Genomic DNA, 16,848 nt, shown 5'->3' with positions numbered 1-16,848 from the left:
GATGAACTTCAAGGTCAATAACTGCAACGTGTATACCCATTGGAAGGAAAAGCTCTAAGTCCTCAAACACCTTATAAGGTTAAATGTTAAGGGACCTGGATGTCATGGTACAGAGCTCTGTGAAATCCTGCTCACAGTGCAAGTGTTGACAAGGACTAAGCTCAACATTGACATCCAGGAGGAGTGGGAGATGGAATAATATGGAAAATACACTGCCATGAAATCAGTTAGTCAATGTTTCATTATCCTGTGGACTCATCTATGTGGTACTGGCACGGTTCTCACATAGAACATTGCAGAACTAGAGGGGTTCAGGGAAGGGCAATGAGAATGATCAAAGACCTAGGGAAACTCTCTTACAGAAAATTGTTAAAAACACTGGTATTGTTACCTTACAAAGGAGAAGAATAATAGGGAACACAAGAAAAGTCTATAAAATAGTGATTGGTTGAGAGTAGATGGAGAATGTGCTCTCCCTGTCTCATAACACAAGTTCAAGAGCACAAGCCAGACTCTAGTTGTTAGGGTTAGGCATAAAGGTGATGCCCTCATGATGGTAAGGTCACCCTCCCGCCCCCATCCACCCACTGCTGGATTTGTTGCACCTTCTACTGCAGCACTAGCGGGTGTCACTTTCAAAGAGAGGACACTGGACTAGATGGACCATAGATCTGATCCATGATGCCATTCCTATGTTGGAAAGAAGCCAAGTTTCCCCCATGGAAACAGACATAATCATGCTGGGTGATGACTTTGTGCTCAACAGAATGGGCATGAGGGGCACAAGGCCTTGATATTTAGTGCTACAAGCCTGCACTTCTCTTACTTCCCTTGTTTCTTTTGGTAACCCAGCTTTGCATGAGACATAAGTTACAGGTTTTATCTGACAAGTGTACGTAGAGACACGTGTCAGCAGCTTCAGCTGCTAGCCCTTCTCATACCTGAATATTGATGAAGTTGCAGCTGACATAAAAAATGTGGGATGATAAGTAATGAAGAGGACAGGTCACTGTTTCAGAGCAATCTGGATTGGTTGTTAAACTGAGGCAAAGGAAAAAATATGTGTTCTAACATAGCTATGAAGATATCTACATCTAGGAACAATGAATGTTTGCAGTGCTTACACGATGCGAGACTCTCATTGGTCGTGCAATGACTCTGAACAAGATATGGGAGGCACTCGTGTGACTGCTGATGGAATCCTATGTCCAGTTGTGGTGTCCATGATTAAATATGGGTGTGGATATTCTGAAGAGAGTTCAGAGAAGAATCACAAGAACTAGTAAAATATTAGAAAACCTGCCTTGTCCCGATAGGCTCAAAGATCACAATCTATTTAGTTTAAAAAAGATGATTAAGGGGTGACTTGATGATAGTCTCTAAGTACCTATACGTGGAGCCAATATTTAATAGTCTGTTTCTCATCCTAGCGTACAGAGGAGTAACACAATCCAATGAATGGAAGTTGATGTTAAAGAAATTCTGACTGAAAATAAGGCATACAATTTTTAAGGAAAGAGAGTACTTAACCATTAGAACAATTTACCAAGGGTCATGGTGGGTTATTCATCAGTGAGAATTTTGAAGTCAAGGTTCGATGTTTCTCTAAAAGCTCTGCTCTAAGAATAATTTTGGAGAAAATCTCAGGCCTGTGTTATACAGAAGAGATGATCCCAATGGTCCCTTCTGGCTTTGGAATCTGCGAACATGTACCCAGGAGTCAGTTGGAGGCATTTTGCCTGCAAACTCGTACCTGAGCTTACAGAAGGCTCTGCATGGATGAATGTTTTAGGTGAGGGAAATAATGACTTGAGCCCATAAAATCTCCGCACCGAGGATAGAATGTACAATCCCTCACCATTAATGACAAACAGAAATGGCGAGAAAATGGTCCCAGAGCATCCTGGGTTTAACATCTCGGTCCCAGTGGTCCATTGCTTCAGTCACCTACCAGTGGTCCATGCACACGGTGGCTGTATTTATCTAGGCCCCCACATGTCGCAGAGTTGCCCACTTTCATTATATAGCGAGCATATTCTCAGCTTGCAAGCTGTTCCTGTGTAGCAGTCCCTGAAGCACCACATGGTCTTTATGTGTGTAACAAGGGAAGCCATGCAGGGGCCTGCCTGGCATTTACCACTCATGAGATTTCTCAGTGCTGAGTCACAGTCACTGATTACCCTCCAGCCAACGGAGCAGGTATGATGGGAGGCACCTCACCCCCTGCAGAGAAAGAGCTGTGGGGATCATGGGCCAGGTCAGAGGTTGTAAGAGCCAGAGATGACTGGGGAGCATGGAGAAGATACTGGCCACCAGAGAGCTGTTGGAATCAGGTCAGCCTCAGAGGGGAAGGAGAATAAAGGCAGGGAGTCAGAATATGATAGATGATTGAAGCAGATGAGGAGCAAAGTGTGGTGGCTTCCCCCTGAGGTATTACCCGTAACTGGGTTATCAATGAGCCCTCTGACTCACCAGGCTGGGCCTCCCCTCTCAGCGTGTTGCTGAAACAAAGTGCAGATCCACTCCCAGTACAACACCTCCACCAACATTCACACAGGCAGGGACACACTCAGCTGCAGTTATATGCAGGTTTTCTCACCAGGCACTAAATGAAACAAAAATAGAGAAGCTACAGCCAAAATAACCACCAGCTACATAGCCTAGGACCTCAGAGTTGTACTATCCTGCCCTGGACCAATCTCTGACCAGTATGCATTTGTTAACCAGTTTGCTCCCCCCGCCCCCGCCCTGTTGCGGAAAGAAGGATGCCCAGTTGTGGTTTCCAAACTGAGATTTTTCTCTAAGACACTTCACTTAAAGGCATACTGGGTTTAGATTAAAAGATAAAACGTTTATTAATTACAACAGACAGATTTTAAGTGATTATGCGGGATAGAAAACAGTTCAAAGCAGATTACCCAGCAAATAATCAAACATGCAAACTAAGCTTAACACACCAGTTTGATTGCCTATGAATTAGCACTTTCTTAACATGGTTGAGGATACAGGTAGTCTGGCAGATTCTCAAGGCACAAACTACATTTGATTTGCAGTTTGAGTTTCTCAGGTTTCTCTGCACAGCCTAGCAATCTCTTTAGCCTGGGTCCAGAACCTCCCTCAGTTCTTTCTTTGTTTCCGGGAGTCACCTTGTGTGGGGAATTAGAAACTACTGCCACCCACTCCACATAGAGCAAGTACCTACCTTCTCCCTGGTCCTAGACCACCATCACCCCCAGCTGCAGAGCAGCTGAACTAACTGAGCAGCAGGCAGGGACTCTGTCCCCTCTGCTTCACTCCACTCCATTCCAGGTGACTGGTTGACAGTCCGTGGCTTCGGGCTTCCTGACCCCAGGAAAGCCCGAAGCAGCAGACTGTCTGTCACCTGCAGCCTGAACGAGTGGCAAAGCAGTGGCTGAGGCCTCCTTTCCGCCCGCAAACCCCACCCCGCAGGCTGCTTATCAGTGATGGAGAGTGGGGTGGTGGAGAAGAAAGGCACCGTCAGCCGGACAGCTAAGAGGAGGAGCAAGGGGGGGGAGAGAAGAAAAATCCAGGGTCCGAGTCACAGGGGAATGGTCTGTAGAGCCATTATAAATCTGGTACTACCCAGGACAAAACAAGCTCACAGAAATACCTCCTCAGTCTAGGATAAACTCAGTGTCTGCCTGCACCGGGGAAAAGGGGGAGATCAGCTTGAACTGCCTTTCTGAGGGTGAAGAGAAACCCAGCAGCTGCTCAACCTGTGCAGTGAAGGAGAGAGGGACAGACCTGGTGGGAGGGAGCAGGGACTTGGAGACCAAAAGGAGCCAGTGTGAGTAACTCTTCCTCAAAGTGACACAAATATTTAACGTATTGCAGCCCACTAGAAACACACACATTCCTGAGGCTACTGCTGACATTGCCACGAGACTGTAGTGAGGTTGTTCATGGGAAGAGGGATGGTCTGGAAGGAGGAAGGTGTCAGAGAACCTGCTACAATGTAGTCCATGTTACATTACAGTCTGAGATGCCCTGCAACCCTGAAGATCTCACTGCACCTCATTTGTCTGTGCAATAGCCAGGATGTCCATTCCCTGTTTCATCCAGTTTCAGGATTCTGTGCCACTGTGCTCTGGGTACTGAATGTCTCAGCCTCCCCAGTCCACATATACTGTGCATTCCTGGACCTCCCCCAGTGAGATTTCCAACACCACCTGATTTCCTCTAAGTGAGAAACATGTTTTTATTTTTACTGCCTTCTGGTGCTTCTCTTCTTCTTCCTCTTCCTCTTCTTTTTCCTCTTCCTTGCCATTAGAAATGCAAGGGCACACAGAGAGAAGACTCCTCTCCCTTCATGAAAAAAAAATGTTATCCTATTTGTTTTAAATCTCTAAGCCTTTGAATTTGAGATTTCAGTAACTCTACTGTCAGTTCTTCATTGGTCCAAACGAGCTCACCCATCCTTAGAGGCCACTGGATGACTCCAGTTGAAGTCAGTGGAGGCTCATAGCGGATGTAAGTCATGACATTCATTTAACTCCCTACATGTGGATTTAGGGTGAAGTCCTGGCTGAGTTTGGAGACTTTTCTTTGATCTTAATGGGACCAAGATTTCACTCTTTGTGTTTAAATTTCAGTTCCAAGCTGTGAAAATCACGGCTTCGGGTCCTGCTACAGAGAGCGCTGTTCTGTTCGGGTGCTGAAAGAATTTGTAAGAAACCCCCAGTTTATGATGCACTATGAGACCGGATATGAAAGACAGGGATTCTGAAACATGTGCCCCTGATTTTGTTCTCAAGGAGGCCAGTGTCAATCTGGAGTAACTCAGTGAAGGCAGAAAATGAGAGCAGAATATAGCCAATGTGAGACCCATTCTTGTTGTGAACCCTCTTGTAATACAGGTACCAACTGCAGAAGTTTTGGCTGCACTTTCTAACAGGACAGTGAAGTTGCTGAATTGAAAAACTTGAATGAACCAGAGGAAAAACCACCCCACCCCCAAAAAGGAAGCTACTGAGACAGATAGAAGGACAAATTAGAGACAAGGAACTGCTCTTAAAATCAGCTATTGTCTAAACTGTTTCCAGCACATTTGTAGTTCCAATTTTACCAGGTAAATCCCTTGGTGTTTCTGACAATACTAAACAGTTCAAATCTCTGTGCTGGTGAATTCCTGCCCAGGTGGTTCTTGACTTGAACCCTGGAACACTTTGTGAGCCCTCAGCACTAACTTTAATGCAGAAACAGGCAACTCACCATAATTCTGCTGAGGAAATCTCCTTACTGGAACAGGAAAGCATAGCCTTGATAATCAGTGTACTGATCTCACATATCTGACACTCACTGTGCTGGAAACAACCTTTATGATTCCTCTGTACAGTCCCTGCAGACTCTCAGATTGGCCAGGACTCTCAGACAATTCCCTCAGTTCTTTGAGCAGCAGGAAGAGCAGAAAATAGACCCTGGAGAACTTCAGCTTGAGAGCCTCTCCGAGGAGTGAAGAAACAATTCTCTGATACCAGGGGCTCAGATTGTCAGGGCAAACTGAGTATTGCAGTATGTTCAGCCTAGCAATTGACAATGACTTTCTTTTCTTACCCACCTGCTGAAGTGAAGAAACAGACTGACAGAGCCAGAAGAATATTGAGATGTTACCTACTCCAGGACAGGCCCAACAAAGAAAGAAACAGAATGCCACTAGCTGTCACTTTCAGCCCCCAACTAAAATCTTTCTAGCACATCATCAGGGATCTACAACTTATCCTGAAGGACGATCTCTCACTCTCATAGATCTTGGGATACAGGCCAGTCCTCGCTTACAGGCAGCCCCCTAACCTGAAGCAAATACTCACCAGCAACCAGACAACAAAAACTTTAATACAGGAACCTATCCTTGCAACAAAGCCCATTGCCAATTCTGTCCACATATCCTATTCAAGGGATATCACCATAGGACTTAATCACATCAGCTATATCGCCAGAGGCTCATTCATCTGCACATCTACCAACATGTATGCCATCCTGTGCCAGCAATGCCTCTCTGACATGTACATTGGCCAAACTGGACAGTCTTTATGCAAAAGAATAAATAGACACAAATCAGACGTCAAGAATTATAACATTCAAAAACCATTCGGGGAACATTTCAACCTCCCTGGTCACTCATTTATAGACCTCAAAGTCACAATATTCCAACAAAAGAACTTCAAAAACAGACTCCAACGAGAAACTGCAGAATTGGAATTAATTTGTAAACTGGACATCATTAAATTAGGCTTGAATAAAGACTGGGAGTGGATGGGTCATTAGACAAAGTAAAACTATTTCCCCACCCTAATTTTTCCCCTACTGTTACTCAAACCTTCTTATCAACTGTTGGAAAAGGGCCATCCTGATTATCACTACAAAAGTTTTTTTTCTCCTGTTGATAATAGCTCACCTTAATTGATTACTGTCATTATAGTTAGTATGGCAACACCTATTTTTTCATGTTCTCTGTGTATATATGTATCTTCCTACTGTATTTTCCACTGCATGCATCCGATGAAGAGGGTTTTAGCCATGAAAGCTTATGCCCACGTAAATGTGTTAGTCTCGAAGTTACCACAAGTACTTCTCGTTCTTTTTTTCTTTTCTGTGTGTAATGTGCTGCCATCTGCACTATGTGTGGGAATGCGGCCATGAGATACGAGACCAAAAACCATTTTTAATTGATCATAGTAGTGTATCACTTCATACCGCCCATACAGTTGTATTATCCAGTCCATTAGCCTCTGAAAAGTCACTGCCACCCTGTGGCAGTCAAATGATGTGATCCTTAATTAATGATGGTCAAAGGGTGTGGAAAAGGCTTTCTTCTCCCAGGATTCTGGCATCAAAGGTATTTGCCAGTATCCCTTTGCAAGGTCTAAAGTGGATATATATCTGGTAGGTCTTAATTGTTCTAATAGTTCTTTTACTCTCTGCATCAGTTAAGCATCAGATTTCAGTTCTGTGTTGATCTTTCAGAAATTGATGAAGAAACAGGTTTTGTCATCCTGCCTCAGATCTAGTACCAAGGGATTTCTCCACTCACTGTGCAATTCCCTCATCACTTCCAGGGCCAAAATGACCTGGAGTTCATCTCAGATGATATTCCACATTTTTTGAGGGAACAGCCATGGATCTTCCCTGATCTATTGCCCTGTGGCCATTTCAGTATGGTGTTATTTCAGCCTACTGGGGTAAGAACACAATGGTAAAGAAAACAAACAACTGCTACATCTGGATCTTTTGTTTGGGCTGCAGTCCCTCAACCATGCTGGTTTCACAAGTATCTGGAGGCCTAATTTGGGCTCTGGAGGATGTGAGTGTGATGGGTTGTCACCCTGGGATGCAGTCTGGGAGTGGTTGGAACTGCTGCACCCTTCTAATCACCCGGCTGGGCTGGCCCTTTTTCACACTGCTTTGCTGTTGATTCAGCCTCTTCAGGCTTTCTTATAAACCAACACGTCAGCAGATGGCATCACATACCGAAACTGAGCTACCTGAGGGCTTACCTAAGCCAACCAAGTACAAACAGGAGAAACCAGGCACTTCACTGTGGTCAGTTCAATGTAAGTTCATTAATGGAGTTCACCAGGTAGAAAGTAGACTGAGAATGTGTTCTCCCTGTCTCATAACATAAGATCAAGAGGTTATTCAATTCATATTGCCTGAGTGCACATCATATGGTTGCAATTGGCTTGATCACATTCTAGGGTACACACCCCTCAAATCCAGGGTAACACAGTCCAGTTCTCAAAAACATGCAGTTATACAACTCTCTAGTAGAATGGTCTCAATTCCAGCACCAGTGTCCCCTATTTGCACTTTCAAGTGGATACATTTGGTTTATCCTCCAAGCTTCCTGAAGGATTGGAAGTAGAAAAATCAGGTAAATTTTGCTCACCAGATCACTGCGTATATGATAAAGAAATTCAGCATTGTAGTTGCTTAATTTGTCTTTGTCAATCAGAAAGCATAGCTTCAGTTCATCAAACTGATCAAGAACTCTGTTATCGCAGGGTCTAATGGAAAGCCACTGAACTTCCAAAAACTGCAGTATCTCCTTGCGGTCTGGAAGAACCAAGTGTCCAGGTGTGTGGAGGTGGGGGCTGATGGGTGATGCTGAAAGAGCTCAGGTAATGGACAAAAAGGGAACTCAGCAATGAGAGAACAGTGCTTGAAGATGGAAACATAAGATATCAGATGTGAGGAGCTTCTCAGACTCTGAACTTCCTCAATGCTGAGCTCAGCCAAACTGGAACAGAGCACCCTTGAGTCACAAGGAGATCTCCTTTCTCCCTCTTGTCACACAGGTTTAAAGTCAGTGGTGCCAGATGATCATTATCTGCTGGTGTACTGGTCTGCTTTGTCATGAAGATCTTTGGTTTTGATAGGGTTGAGCACGGGGGGGATGAGGAAATACAGGTTGGCCAAGATGATGTGAATGTGGGGAGCGATGCCCTGACCAAACAGGTGTGTCAGAGTGGAGAAGAAGAAGGAAGGATAGGACATGAACATCACATGATCTGGCTATGCTGATGTTGACAGCTTTCTAGTGGGTTTTCTTCTTTGAGATTCTGAGGATGGCCCTGACGATCAAACTGTAGGACAAGGCAATGAGCATCATTTCTAACCTGGTGACTACAAATAATATCACCAAGACGTATGTCCTGTTGATTGTGATGTCATGTGGTCTCAGTATGTATGGGGGATAATGCAGTAGACACATAATGACTGCATGATCAGGAGCAAGAACATGGGCAGAATGAAGAGAACAGTTCCTACCAAACCCACGACTCCTAGTTTAAATATTTGTACATTTGTGAGGACAGTGGCGTATCTCAGAGGGTTACATATGGCAACTTAATGATCAAAAGCCATTGTCCCGAGGATGTCATAGAATCTGCGTGAAGGAAGAACATCTGAGTGAGGCAGCCACCCACAGTAATGACTTTCAGATTGAATAAAAATATTCATAGTGCTTTTGGCACGACGGAGGTAGACGCGCTGATTTCTATGAGCAATAGCATGTTGAGCAGCAAGTAGATTGGTTGTGCAGGATCTGCTCTTTGCCTTCAACAAACAGAACTATGAAATTTCACAACAGGCCCATGACATAGAAAGCAGAGAAAGGAATGGAAATCCAGATGTGAGCAGTTTCCAGGAAAGGGATGCCCATGAAGAGAAAAGTTGAAGGGTCAGAGGGGGTGAAGATGAAAGATGCCATGAGGTGGTCAATGTGTCGATCAGACTCAGAAATTCTCAAGCTGCCTGTGAAGGGAGAAAAGCACAGCAAAGGGGGTGGATTAAACACTTTATAACAAATAGTACGGTAAATATTTTATGGTTACTAACAATCTAGAAAGAAGGGTGAGCTGTGAGGTGGCAACATTTACAAATGGCAACAGATTATTTAGGTCACAGTCAAGTCGACAGAAGTCCTCAGAGGGAACTAACCTAGCTAGGTGAATGGGTAGCATGATGGCAGATGATTTGCTATGTCAATCATTATAACATGCATGCCCATTGGAGGAAAAAGCTTGAACTCCTCAAACACCTAGCAAAGTTCTAACTTAACTGTATGAACTCAGGAAAGGTACTTGGGAGTCATGGTACACAGCTCTTTGAAACACTGCTCACATTGCAAGCATGGACAAAAACTAAGCAAAACATTGGGATTCAGGAGGACTGGGATGGGGAATATACAGAAAATACCATGCCATGAGATCAGATAATGTTTCACCTTCCTCTGGATCCTTCTGTGTTGTACTGGGACCCCTTCTCACATAGGAAAATGCAGAACTAAAGGGGTTCAGGCAAGGGCAACAAGATTGATCAAGGGTCATACAGAAAGAAGTTGAAAAGACTGGGATTGTTACCTTACAGTGGAGGTGAATTAGAGAGGACATGAGAAAAGTTAATGCAATGCTGACTTGTAGAGAGTAGATTGAGTACTTCTCCCTATCCCATAACACAACATCAAGAGGATATTCAATTAAACTGAAGTGTGGTGAATTCAAAACAGATTAAAAAAATGCTTTCTTCACTCAGTGCCTAATTAGACTGAGGAACTTGTTTCCACAAAAGGTAGTGGAGACCATAAGCTAAGTCAGAATCAGGAAGGGTTTGGACATTTAAATGGATAGTGACACTATCCAGTTACAATACTTACAGTGAAATAAATATGTGGAAAGCCTAAACGCCCATGTGTTTCAGGGCACAAACTAATCTCTAGCTGTTATGTGTAGGGGAATGATACCCTTAGGATGGTTAGGGCATTCCCCCCCCATTCACCTATAGCTGGGTTTCTTTCACCTTCTACTGCAGGACCTGGGACTACCAATTGCTACCAATTTACCTGTGGCTTCAGGTGATCAGGCTGAAGCCACAGGATTTTTTTAGGGGAGGAGATGACGAACTACAGCACGTGTTTATGTTTTAAAGCTTTATTAATAAAATAACAGTGGAGAGTGATGGGCGCTCCTCACGTTACTTAGAGGAAGGAAGAAAGTGTTAGTGCCCCAAGCCCTAACCCACTTTCAGACTCACACAGGCTCTATCCACTGCTGGCCAAGCCTGGGTGTAATGTAAGAAGAAGAGGGGGTAGGGAGAACAGGAGTTCTGTCCTGGGCCTAGGCCATTCAAGGTCCGCTGTTGATCTCCGACTTGCTTTGGCTTTTTGGAAGGCTTTTAAGTCCTAGGTTCTTTGAGGGGGTGTTTTCATTCAGGGCCCTCTGTGCCTGGTGATTTTTGTACCAGTCCAAACTGTTTTTGCGGCCTTCTTATCTTTTCCCAAAACACATCAGCTTCAGGGACGCTCAGCTCCGCTCCCCCCGGTCCTTCCCCCTGGTCATTTTGCTTGTGTTTTCCATTTTTGCATCCCTGGTTTAATGTACTTTTTTTCTTTTTTATGGCTGTCCATGGCTGAGTGAGAGATTAACACTGCTGGTGATTTCCATAACCTTGGACTGGGGACAGCGTAACGTCTTATCATAGGACTGAGCCAGCTAGCTACAGTGTTGAGTTAACCTGTTTTTTGCTCTCTTCCTTCTTTCCTCTCTTGGCCTCTTGCTACCTCTAAGGGAATCTTCCATTTCACATTCACATCTTCCCAACCCCCTTCCCAACCCCCAAAATGCCTTGCAATGCTTTTAACCATGATAGCAACACACAATGCTGATCTGCCTTCCCATGGGACCCTTTGAGGAAGGGAGTCCTTGAGCCTGTGACACTGTCACTTTCATAGAAAGGACACTGGACTAGACGGGCAATAGGTTTGATCCATGATGCTATTTCTGTTTTGGAAAGGAGCCAAGTTTCCCCCATGGAAACAGAGATTATCATGCTGGGGGATGGCATTATACTCAACAGAATGGGCATGAAGGGCCCAAAGGCCTTGATATTTAGGGCTACAGGCCTGCACCTCTGTAACTTCCCTTGTTTCTTTTGATGGGGCACTTTTTTGAAGCCACCCAGCTTTTTTTGAGACATAAGTTACAGGTGTTAACAGACAAGTGTAAGCAGAGACGTGTCTGCCACTCAGCTGCTAATCATTTTCATACATGAATTGCAATGAATTTTGCAGATGAGACAGAAATTGGGGCATGGTAAATAATGAAGAGGACAGGTCACTGTTTCAGAGCAGTCTGGATTGGTTGGTAAACTGGGTTGACGCAACCAATATGTGTTCTAATATAGCTATGTTGATATCTAAGGATACGTCCAGACTACTCGCTGTATCGGCGGGTAGCAATCGATTTTTCGGGGATTGATATATCACGTCTCATCTAGACATGATATATCGATCCCCGAACACGCTCCCGTCGACTCCGGAACTCCACCGAGGCGAGCGGCAGTAGCGGAGTTGACACAGGGAGCCGCGGACGTCAATCCCGCGCTGTGAGGACCCCAGGTAAATCGATCTAAGATATTTCGACTTCAGCTACGCTATTCAAGTAGCTGAAACTGCGTATCTTAGATCGATACCCACCCCCAGTGTAGATCAGCCCTAAATCTAGGAACAAAGAATGTAGGTGATGCTTACATGATAGGGGACTATCATAGGAATCACAATGACTCTGAATAAGACTTGGAGGCGTGAAGGATAATTAGCTAAATATGAGCTCCCAATGTGACTATGTGGCAGAAAAGAGAAATATTGATCTTTGGATGATAACCAGGGGGATCTCAAGTAAAGGTGGAGAAATTATTTTACCCTTGCGTTTTACACTAGTGAAACTGTTGCTGGAGTTCTGGTGTCTAGTTCTGGTGTCCACGATTAAAGATGGATGTTGATTCATTGAAATGGGTTCAGAGTAGAATCACAGGAATAAGTAAAAGATAAAAAAACCCACTGCCTTATAAGGATAGACTTAAATATCCCAATCATTTCATTTAACAAAAGTTCTTAAGGAGTAACTAGAACACAATCTGTAACTACCTGCATGGGAAACAAATGTTTATTAATAGACCTCTCAGCCTATCATACAGAGCTGAAATATGACCCAATGGTTGCAAGTTGAAGTAAAGGAAATTCTGACTGGAAATAAGGCATATTTTTTTTTAAACAGTGAGAGTAATTAATCTTTGGAACAATTTAGCAAGAGTCTTTGCACATTCTTCATCACTGAGATTGTTTAAATTAAGGTTGGATGTTTCTCTAAAAGATCTGCTCTAGGAATAATTGTGGGGAAATTCTCAGGCTGATGCTATACAGACTAGATAATCACAATGGACCCTTCTGATGGTGGAATCAACAAACATGTCCCCAGGAGTGAGCTGGAGACATTTTGCCTGCAAGCTCGTGCCTGAGCCTAATGAAGACTTTTTTTCTATTCATGACCATGGTAAAATTTTCCCTATGTGGAGAAATTCTCATGTGATTGAGCCGCCTTGGAAACATTACACTAGAGTGTGTATTTCACAAGGCTTAGGGATCCTGTGAAGCACTGCATGGATGAACATTTTAGGTGAGAAACATAAAGACTTGAGCCCATAAAATATCCGCACTGAGGAATGAATATATAACCCTCTCCATGAGTGGCTAATTGAGCTGATGAGGAAATGGGTTCCACAGCATCCTGGTTTTAATGTCTGTGTCACAGTGGCCTGCTGTTTCATTCAGCTATCAGTGGTCTCTGTACTTCTAGGCTCTCACATGTCCCAGAGTTGCCAGCTCTGTTTACATAATGTGCATACTTCTCCACTTGCAAATTGTTTTGTGTAGAAGTCCTTGAAGCACCAGGCGGTGTCTATGGGTTTAACAAGAGAAGCCTCAGAAGTATCTGTCTTGGCATTTGCCACTCGTGAGATTTCTCACTGGTGAGACACAGCCACTGATTATCCCCCAGCTGATGGAGCAGTTGTGATGGGAGGCACCTAACCCCATGCAGAGGAAGAGTTTTGGGGTCCAGGGGCAGCTCGGAAATTGAGAGAGCCAGGGATGACTGTGGAACATGGAGAGGACACTGACGACCAGCATGCTGTTGTAATCGGGGCAGCTTGGGAGGGGAAGGACAGTACAGAGAGGATCAGAATACGCTGGGAGATTGAAACCTGAGGAGCAAAGTGTGATGGGTTTCCTCCAGGGTGCCACCTGATACTGGGATACCACAGATTCCTCTGACTCACCAGCCTGGGCTCCCTCTCTCAATGTGCTGCTGGGACAAGCTGCAGACCTGCTCCTGGTCCTCCGCCAGCATTATAAGCAGGATCTCTGACCAGCCATTGCATCAACTAACAATAGAGAGACTACAGCCAAATATCACCAGCTCCCCAGCCTAAGACCCCAGAGCTCAACCATTCTACTCTGGTCTAAACTCCAAGCAGTATGAATTTGTTACCCAGGTTGCCCCCCAGCTCCTCTCTGAATGTGGTGAGAACAATACACACTTGTGCTAACCAAGCTGAGATTTCTCCCTCAGACTCGTCACTTAAAAGCACTCTGAGCTCAGATTAAAAAATAAAAGAAGTTCTTAACTACAACAGCAATCATAAGGGACAGCAGACAGATCAAAGTAGATTACCTAGCAAATAAACAAAAACACAAACTATGCTTGATATATGAGTTAGATTGACTATTAATCAGTCGTTTCTCACCCTGATTGATGCTACAAACAGCCTGGGAGATTCTCAAGGCACAAGCTGCATTTGCTTTGCAGCTTGGATTTCTGAGGTTTCCAAATACAGGCTAGAAATTTCTTTAGCCTGGATCCAGCATTGCCCCCACTTCAATCTTTGTTCCTCAGGTGTTTGCAGGATTCCTCTTGTGCAAAGAACTGCTAATGATGTCACTCCCTGCCTCATGTAGCTTTAGCATATAGTGGGAACCTTTGTTTCAAAACTTGGTTCACAGACCAGTTTGTGAGAAAATTACAGTATCCCAAAGATGGAGTCCACAGTTATGCGGCCTGGTCACATGCCCTTGTACAGTCATAGTATCCATTACGTACCGGCTATCTGGACCATTCTCAGGAAGGCTCACCAGGTGAGAGAAAAGTTTCTTCTACTCCTATTGTTTTCCCTTATGGCTCATTGCTCTGAATAGGCCATTCCCAACCAGCTATCTAGCCTGAAAGCATTTTGCCTACCGGATATTACCCCGATGTAACTACATTTGAAATACAGATATGTAGTCAATATTCATAAGTACAGATACAAAAATTATACCAGTATATATGTAAGCAGAGTCAGGATGAGCTGTACCCTGACATCTGGTGGTGAAGTATGGGAAGTGTGGAAAGAAAGTCTGGAATGCAAAATCTCAAATATTTGCATAGGCACGCCTAACCTATCCCAAACTGCCGAGCTGTGGGACTGCTTTGTGACAGAAATGACTCAACCTCCGTTGGGTGGTACTTGCTAGACAAGGGACATGGGTTCCAAAACCCTGTGAAGAGAGAGAGGGTTTGGGGACAGGTATTTGTGCCTGGTGGTGCAGGCTCCTTGTGGAGCTAGAAGCACCAGTTGCACCCCCTCCTCTCTCCACTGTGGAATGTCAGAGTTGATTTTTTTTATTCCCTTAAGACTCTAGATACAGGTTGCTGAGCTGAACTCACTTTGGGCTAATGGTGCACTAGCACTGGGCTCCCCTACTATGTGCTGAGATCACTAAGAGCTGAAATCACAAAAGAGCTGAAATTACTGAGCTGGGAGCACTGAGTACTGACTGTGCTAACTAGTGGGGGAGCCTGAAGCTATACTGTGGAACAGAGCAGCTGGCGGAGTGGAGCAGTTTATGGGGATGGCTGGAGCGGACCACAGGACAGCTGGTGGAGTGGAGCGGCTGGCAGAGCGGAGTAGCTGTGGGGCGTGTGGAGCAGCCCACAGAGCGAGCGGAGCCGAGCAGTTTGCAGGGACAACTGGAGCAGCTCACGAGGCAGCTGGTGGAGCGGAGCAGTTTGTGAGGACGGCCGGAGGAGCAGAGTGGAGCGGCTGGTAAGGCGGAGCAGTTCGTGGAGAAGGCGGAAGCAGAACCCACGGAGAGGCAGGGCAGTTGGCCCTGGACCACGTAAGGTGCCCCTTTCACCCAGGCTGGGGGGAGGGACCTCTACAGATAGACTCTTGAATTCTGGGGTGGCATTGACCAGAGACTTTTGGGTTGTTGGACTTGGAGTGATTGGACTTAAGACCCTAAGGGGAAAGGACATTGCCAAATGTACTTGGGGGGGTGGTTATGGTTTGTGTTATAACTCTGTTTGTGGTGTTTCTCCAATGGGATGCCGCATTGATTCTTCCTTTATTAAAAAGATTTCGCTACACTCAGACTCCGTGCTTGCGAGAGGGGAAGTATTGCCTCCTAGAGGCGCCCAGGAGGGTGTGGTATGTAAGTGTCCCAGGTCACTGGGTGGGGGCTCGAGCCGGTTATGCCTTGTGTTATTGAAACGGAACCCCTGGATACTGAACCTGGCCCTTGTTACTGCCAACTCAGAGGGGCAGAAGGGGTTACATATATATAGGATAGTCCTTTTCAGGAAATCAAAACTTTTCCAATGACACCTGAAAAGACATATATTGTACGAAACGTATTATACTTATGTCATAATTATATCGTAACCATACACCTATTAAGAATATGTGGCACAGTGACCCAGACACTGATTCCAAGTTCTGAAGAGCAAGACTTCATTTGGGCCCATTTGGCGTCCATTAGTGAGCTGGTCTGATTTTCTGGAAGTTGCATCTTCTGTTTCACAATCCCAACTTTTATTTAAAAGGAAAAAAAGAACCTATACAGTTTTTGGCGCTTCTGTTTGCAAAGGGCTTTCCCCATCATGAGCCAAATAGAACAGGTGCGGCATTGTACTGACCAGCACCTAACACACATCCCACTACTTATATAATTTCTGCATTTGTCCTTCAGTCTTCTGCAGACACTCTGAGACAATTGCTGTGACTCTTTGCATCTTAACAGGGTGTTAGCATGGAAGCCCAGCAAAGATAATTGAAAGAGTAACCATGTGAACTGTTCCACTGCTAAAGATGGCAAGGGTGGGGGAGTTTGTACAATGAAGATATTCACAAGCTACTGCAAGCAGCACCCAAGACGTCCAGAGGGGCAGGAGAGTCCAGAGAGCTCAGAGGCAGCATCTGATTTCTCTCAAGCGCCTGGTGCTGTTAACTGTCAGAGACAGGCTGCTGGGCTAGACAGACTCTGATCTGATCCACTAGAGCAGAGTTACTAAGTGAACATTTCAAAAACTCTTTGAAGGTGGGAAGTGCTCTCTGCAGGAGGTATGTTGTGTATTAAGCAGTTACAATCCCTGAACTCATCTGATCCCTTGCAGCACATTGTTGGGCTCTATATCCACTGTAAGTGGTCCATGGTAAACAAGCAAGACAAGGCTG

Source organism: Chelonoidis abingdonii, chromosome 1 (genome assembly GCF_003597395.2).
Source record: "Chelonoidis abingdonii isolate Lonesome George chromosome 1, CheloAbing_2.0, whole genome shotgun sequence".
Classification (NCBI taxonomy): Eukaryota; Metazoa; Chordata; order Testudines; family Testudinidae; genus Chelonoidis; species Chelonoidis abingdonii.
This window is presented reverse-complemented; position numbering follows the sequence as displayed.